The sequence below is a fragment of the Pongo abelii genome, chromosome 1 (assembly GCF_028885655.2).
Source record: "Pongo abelii isolate AG06213 chromosome 1, NHGRI_mPonAbe1-v2.0_pri, whole genome shotgun sequence".
In the NCBI taxonomy this organism is placed as follows: domain Eukaryota; kingdom Metazoa; phylum Chordata; class Mammalia; order Primates; family Hominidae; genus Pongo; species Pongo abelii.
Genome location: NC_071985.2, coordinates 86314312 through 86322278, shown reverse-complemented (window position 1 = coordinate 86322278; position 7967 = coordinate 86314312). Strand labels below are relative to the sequence as shown.

General features: G+C 32.9%; 1 pseudogene; it reads left to right on the top strand.

Annotated features, from left to right (window-relative positions):
- The first annotated feature begins 6122 nt into the window (after positions 1 to 6122).
- LOC112130865 (small nucleolar RNA U3) lies at positions 6123 to 6326 on the top strand (annotated as a pseudogene).
- Positions 6327 to 7967: the final 1641 nt, after the last annotated feature.

Genomic DNA, 7967 nt, shown 5'->3' with positions numbered 1-7967 from the left:
CATACTTCCTCAGTTACTCATGTCAAAATATAGTTGTTTATTTGTTATTTTGTTCCCTTCATTGGGGGTGGGGGGATGTGTATCAGACAACTCTTATTGGCCAAATTACATTCCAGTAACATTTGTATTTTTCTTTAGTCAATATTTTTACTCTTTTATTTGATTATAAGTATTCTAGAAATTCTCAACACTCATTAGGGGTAAGTCAAATGTCTTAAAGTATAACCAAACTCCCTTCTCATATGCCTGCCTCCAATAGTTTAGAAAAAAAACAAGCTCCATCACCCAGAAGGACCTCCTGTTAACCAGCCTCTAACTAGCCATCGGTGCAAAAAAAATTCAAATTCCTGCATATCTCTCTGACTGCTCATTGACTCTGTCATTCTAATGGACATAGTTTATAGATATACAGAAGACGGAGGCTAGATTGTAGATCCTCTTCTTCACTCTGCCTTTTGAATGGCTCATAGGAAAGGCAAGAACGAAGCAGAAGGGTTTCACCCAGGAGGCACTTTAACAGATGTAAATATAGCCCTCAATTGGAAGATGTTTCAGAATGCACCCTGAGACAAAATTTGAACTAATATAATGTCTACTAGACCAACTAACAGGCAGGGTAAAGTCCTGAGCATCCAAAACAGCCACAATGAACCAGTAGAGTCTTTTCCTCTACTCTTAGCACAGTTTTAGCTTGGAGATTTAGCAAAGGCAATTTTCATTTTTATATGCTTACTTTCTTTAAGATTTATTAAACTATGCAAAGGCCCTCTTTGACAAACAGAAGGTTCCAAACTTTCTTTTTAGTAAGTGAACTACTTCCAGGCTAAACTGTAAGGTAGAAGTTATTCAGAGATTTGTTTCTTTTCTCTTAGTACCTCTGGCTGCTCCTAATAACTTGATTTCTCTTTACCAGTGATTCCTGGTGTATTATTCTGGCTTAAGTTGTTTTATTTTCCTAAAGTATTTGTTGTGTACTTCAGTTAGTACAAGGACCAATTTTAAAGTACCTTTAATGTGAGATTTCTGCCTTCAACTTTGACAAAATAGCTTATAGGAGGCAACACTCCCACTGAAAGCACCTTTAAAAACTGAAAGAAATATAACATATGCATGTGTGAAAACATCAGAGAGCTTCTGATCAGTCAGGACTCAAGAGACCAGAATCCTTAGAGAAAGGAACACTCATTGAGGGAATCCAACATTTTGTGAACTGGTTTTCTCCTTCAAGTATGTGATAATTAATTAGCCGTAGGTAGCAAGGCACTAAACAGCTACACAATAAATTGAGCAGAGATCCAAGAAGAAAACAGTGGTTTAGCAGATCTTTTGGCAGCCTCATGGGGCTGCGAACACAAAATTCGGAATTTGGGCTTTTAAATGTACCAAGACTTGAGCTTGCCAAGATTCCAGAGGAAGGCAGGCGTAGACAACTGATCATGGAACTTTGAACAGATTTTCCCCTGGAGACATTAACTAATGCTTAAACTAAGAAACCAACAAAAAGTAGCTGAAAACCTGAGTTGAGATTTCAGCAATCTTACAGCACTAAGGTGACACAAATTAGCATTCTGAATTTGCCAATTAAAAAGGCTCTAGGAAACATGCTAGCTTTCAGTTGGGATCACTAGAAAACTGTATCTCAGGAATAAAGGGGATGAAACAGAGGGAAGCTTACAAAAACTAAACTCTAACACGAAGTCAGCTCACTCCCTGATTGGAATACATGACCTGCCCCTACCCTTGCTGACATCCAGAGGATAGGGTGAAACCTTTCCTGAAAGCATGACATGACAAAGCACCTGTAGTTTTTTTCATATAGAATATCTGGCATTTAATAAAAATTAACAGGCATATAGTGAATTAGAACAATAACTCCAAATAGTTAAAGGGAAGATAAGTGAACTAGCGTACAGATTAGAAGCAAACATCCAAATTAAAAAAAAAGAAAGGGGAGAAAACCATACAGTATAAAAAACATGGGAATTGGTAAAAAGACATAGCACAAATTTAATTGGAAATTCAGAAAGGATGAAGACAAAAAATAGAGTAGGTAAAATGTTAAAATATCTGAGAATTTTTCCAAACAAAAATATTAAGTCAGATTCAATAAGCACTACAGTCTGTAAATCTATAAAATACTAAGAAAATCACATATAGGCATGTCGTAATGAAACATCTGAACTCCAGAGACGAAGGGGAAATTTAAAAAGCAGAAGAGAAAAAAAAAATACATTAGATTCAAGTAGCAAAGAATAGATACAGCTGCCTTCTCAACATAAATGATTGAAGCCAGAAAATAAGGCAATGATACCTTTAAAATATTGGAGGGGTTGGTGGGGGGGCGGTGAGGGGGTTACAAGCCTGTCAAACTGGAATGTTATATCAGTAAAAATATCATTTAAAAGTGAAGTCAAAGTAAAAGAATGCCCATTAAAACAAAACTGAGAAAATTTGTCATGAGCAAATCTACACTGAAAAGCATAATGAAGAAGATTATTTGAACAGAAGAAAATTGATCCCAGAAAGAAATACAGGACGAAGAAACAATAGAGTAAATGAACAAATAAATATTTGGGCAAGTCTAAATAAAAATTAACTAAAACAATAATAATAATGTTTTAAATTAAATACAGTTAAAGCTAAAATACTTGACAACAATAGCACAAAAGGAGGGAAAGCTTAGATGTAATTAGAATGTCCAATGTGCTAGACATGTCCAAGTGATAGCCTCATCATGACAAGATTACTGACTTATAGTGGATTGTAATATGTCATGTGTATATTGTAATCTAAAGGATAGCTTCTAAAATAATATATAATAACTGCCTAATAAAAGGGGAAATAAAATAATTGTATAATGTGCTAATTCTAAAAAAAGTCAAATAAAAAGAAGCAGAACAAATGAAACAATGGACAACAATACAAATTTTAAGATAATGGATATAAATCTAAATATGGATGAATTGTTCTAGTTAAAAGACAAAACTAATAGAGGCAAAAATAGGATAATATGAAATAATTAATGTAAAAGAAATAACAAAGAATAAATGGTACAAAAAAAAAACCCCGCACAACCAAATGACAAAACAGTAAACACATAATGTCAATGGACTAAACTATCCATTTATGAAACAATAAGTTTTCAGATTGGAAAAGAAATAAAGCCACTATATTTTAATTAGAAGAACCACACTTTAATTTTGAAGATGCAGGACTAGAGCAAGTAAAATGATTTTTAAAAAGTGTGTATCATGCACACTCTAAACAAAGGAAGCTGATTTTGCCCATCTAACATCAGACAAAATAGCTTTTAATCAGGAAGCATCACAATATACAGAGCTATTTCATAATGATGAAAGGATCAGTCTATCAGGAAGATAGAGTATAAATTTGTATGTTCTCAATTATATAGCAAAAATTAATAGACTTACAAGCAGATAGGCAAGTGCAAACTGGCAGAGGAAAACCTTAATCCAGCTGCAATTAATAATAGAATGAGCACACAAAAAATAGAGAATAATCGAACAATATGATTAAAATGTTTGACCTAATAGATATATATAAAACATTGTATCCAACAACTGCAAAATACACATTGTCATTAAGCTCACATGAAATAGTTACTACAATATACCATATCTATGCTGGTGTAGAAAATAATATTTCGGAAGAGTAAATTCATTGAAAATGTAACTAATTACAGTGAAATAAAAATATATATCAATATTACTGAGATTCAGCTAAGCAATGCCTAAAGAAATTTGTATAGCTAAAATTTATATATTTCAAAAACGTAGAACAGCTGAAAAACAACAATATCTTTTTCATCCCAAGAAATTTAAAAATGAACAGTAAATTAAAGCCAAAGGAAGTAGTAGGGAAAAAAAATAAAGATATAAGCAAAGATTAATAACCAATAAAAGCAAAGCCAGAAGTTTATTTTTAAAAATATGAACAAAAAGAAAAATGTACGAGCAACCATAAATCAGAGGAAAAAATACAGATTATTAATATCAGAAATTAAAAACATCACTAAAGATTTTATAGACATGAAAAACTTAAAGGACATAGTATAAAAATGTACAAATTTCTATTGAAAAACACCATGTTTTAGGACTGACGAAAGAGTAAACAATTTTAAAATTTTGGTTTTCATCAAATAAATTATATATATAATTAAAGTGTTTTTCAAAATGAAAGCTCTGGACCCAAATGGCTTTCAATTGTGAATTCTTCAAACACTTGAGAAAGAAACAATGCCAATCTTACTTTTGTATTCTGAGAGTATTCTACTAAATAGAGAATTTCCCATGATATATATTTTAAAAAATCCTAAGAATAGAAAAATTGGAAAACCTCCCACATTTAAGAAATGAGGTCAGCATAACCTTACTACCAAAACCTAACAGACTTTACAAGAAAAAAAATTTACACTGATTTATCTCATGATTATATTTTTTTAAAAATACAAAATATAAATGTTCACTAATACTACTTTTATTTAACTTTGTCCTTCAGTCTCAGATAGTACATAAAGAAAAAAATAATAAAGTGGGTAAAAGTTAGAATGGAAGAAATAAAAGTATCATTAATTGTGGACAACTTGATTAGTTATAAATAAAAAAACTTAGCTAAACTAATATAATTAATTAACTGAGTTTAGCAAGTTTACTGAATATAATACCAACATAAAAGATTAATTGTAATTCAAAATATCAACAAAAATTGGAAAGTAAAATTAAAATAATACTATTTACAGTGACTGAAAAACATAAAAAACTAGCAATCAATTTAACAGGAGATGCACAAAACAACTGCACACAAAAAATACAAAGCATTTTTGACAGATATCAAAGAACATGTAATTAACTTGAGAGACATACCATGTTTGTTTATTAGAAAATCAATATTGTAAAGATGGTAAACCTGCCCCATATTTGTCTGTACACACATTTTGATCTCAATCAAAATTTCTGAATATATTTAGTAGATGACAAATGGAAATGTCCATCAATGGATGAATGGTGTCTTTAAATATATATATATATCACATTTTATTTAACCATTTTGATATATATATATATATATATACACACATATAATGGAATATTGTTCAGCCTTTAAAAAAGGAAATTCTACCATATGTGACAACATGAATGAACCTTAAGGACATTATTCTAAGCAAAATTAGCCAGTCACAGTATTACCAGCACTACACTCTGGGTTCTTGAAATCTCCGAGATAGAAATCAAGGGAGATCACCAGACATAGCAACAGACAGAAAGTGAAAGTGTATTAAGGTTGTGCACAAGGGAGTCAGTACCACCAAAGGAAAAGGGTGGGCTGCTCCTCAAGAGAAGTATGGGAAAGAGTTTCATCAGTTATGTCCAGGAGGGGTTTCTCTAGCATTTGAACAGTGGCTTTACATGCTTCTGCATACTTAACACATTACATTATCATTTTAAATCTCCATCCCGGGCATAATTTTTAGCATTGAAATGAGGTCACTGTAAGGTGAAGTTTAAGTCTAACTGCGCAGGAAAGGCCCTGGGGAACTTGACCAGGCAATTCCTCTGCCCATGACAGGAACTTGTGGTAAATAGTGCCTTGGTTCTTTTGCTGCTGATTGGCTTGAAGTTAGGTAAGCTATAGCTTGAGTATAGGGCTTTTGTTCTTTTTCTCTAAACTACATTTAATTAGGAAACCAGCCTGCCTGCCTGTCTCAACAGAAGAACAAACACTGCATGATTCCTTTTATATCAAATATCTAAAATAGTTAAACTCACAGAAACTTAGAGCAGAATGGTGATTGTTAGAGAATGGATGGAGGGGCATATAGGGCATTCAATGGGTATGAACTTTTAGTTATAAAATATGAATAAGTTATATAGATCTTCTGTACAACATTGTGCCTATAGTTAACTGTATTATGCATATCGAGTGTTCTTACTACAATAATAACAACAAAAATAAAGCACCATTATGAGCCAAGAGGCAAACTACCTGTTAGAAGAAGATATTTGTAATAAATATAGTCAATATAGGAGTCATGACCTGTATATATAAGTAATTACTACGTATTAATAGAATAAATGCAGAAGAATTCCAATAGTGGATATCTAAAGACTATTCTTTCAGGGATCATTATGGGAGAAGTTTTTCTGAATGCCTAAAGAACCAGAAAACCATGAGGACGGACAGCAGCATTCTCTCCTGGGCATGAAGCTGGCTCTTGGCATTGGTTTGCTGCAACTGCCATTTGCCATTGCTGATGATTTTTCTCTTCCTTTGGGAGAGTGAGGGGAAGAGAATGCAGTCTAAGTGATATCTCTTAAAAGAGGAAAAAAAGACCAATAATATATGAAAAGGTGCTCAATTCTATTAGACATCAATTAAAATCACAATAACTTAAATACACACCCACCAGAATTGCTTAACTGAACAAACCAAACCAAAACAAAACAAAGAAATCAACTGACAATACTAAAGTTGGTGGGAATGTGAAGACATTAGACATTTTATACACTACCAGCAAGGGTAAAAATTGGTGCAACCACTTTGGAAAATTGTTTGGTAGTATCTAATAAAGCTAAACAGACAAATGGCAACAATCCAGTTGATGTGGTTAAGCTTTGTGTCGCCACCCAAATCTCATCTTGAATTGTAATCCCCATAATCCTCACATGTCAAGGGAGAGACCAGATGGAGCAAGTAGAGGTAATTGAATCATGAGGGCAGTTTCCCCCATGCTGTTCGCATGATAGTCAGTTCTCCAAGATCTGATGATTATGTAAGGGGCTCTTCCCCCTTCTCTCAGCACTTCTCCTTCCTGCTGCCTTGTGAAGAAGGTGCCTTGCTCCCCTTCACCTTCCACCATGATTGTAAGTTTCCTGAGGCCTCCGCAGCCATGCTGAACTGTGAGTCAATTAAACCTCTTTCCTTATAAATTACCCAGCCTCAGGCAGTTCTTTATAGCAGTGTGCAAATGGACTAATACACTAGTAAATTCACTTCAAGGTATATGCCAAATAAAATTGTGTATTTATGTTCACCCAAAAGACACATCAAAAAATGTAGCCCAAACCCCTATCTATAATAGAAAAAATAAATTAATAGTGGTAAATTTATGCAATGGAACATTATACAGTAATGAGAGAATAAACAAAATACTGATGCAGATGAGAAGAATGAACCTCACGAGCACAAACTGGAGCAAAAGAAGCCAAACATAACGAGTGAGATACTATATGTTCCACTTACACAAACTTCAAAATCAGGTAAAAGTAAGTAAAAAATAGCTGTCCCAAGATAGATACTGGGAAAATGCAAATAGCTATTTCTTGGTCTGGAGAGTAGTTACAAGAATGTGTTCAAGTTTGTAAAATTTCATCCAGCTGTTCCGTTGTTATTTGTTCATTTTTCAGTATGCATGTTGACTTTATTAAAAAATTTAACTTCAAAATACTAAATTTATGATTATAAAAGTTAAAATATAAAATATATGGAAGAATATTAAAATCACTCATAAACTTACTATTCTTTCAGTGAGCTCCTTCCAGTGCTTTATAGTGTGTGTGTGTGTGTGTGTGTGTGTGTGTGTGTGTGTGTGTGTGCTTTACAAAAATATAGCTTTTTCCCCTCTGTTTTTCCACTTAATTGTTTCTCGGAAGACTTTTCCAATACAGTAAATATTCACCAAAATACATCTTCTAAGAGTTATCTAATATTCTTTTCTCTAGAGGAAACTGGCTTACTTAACAGATCCTGTGTTGTAAGACATTTGAGGTACTTTTATTTTCATTATTTTAAATATTTCTCTGAATTTTTTAACAAAAATTTGAGCTTCAATTGAACCTCTCTAAGAAGACAAATTGCTAATTTAACAAATCGTACAAAATTGACTCCCACTTGAGGCACGTGTGGCATAGAACTTTCTTTATACTCTTACTAACACTAATAATTATGCC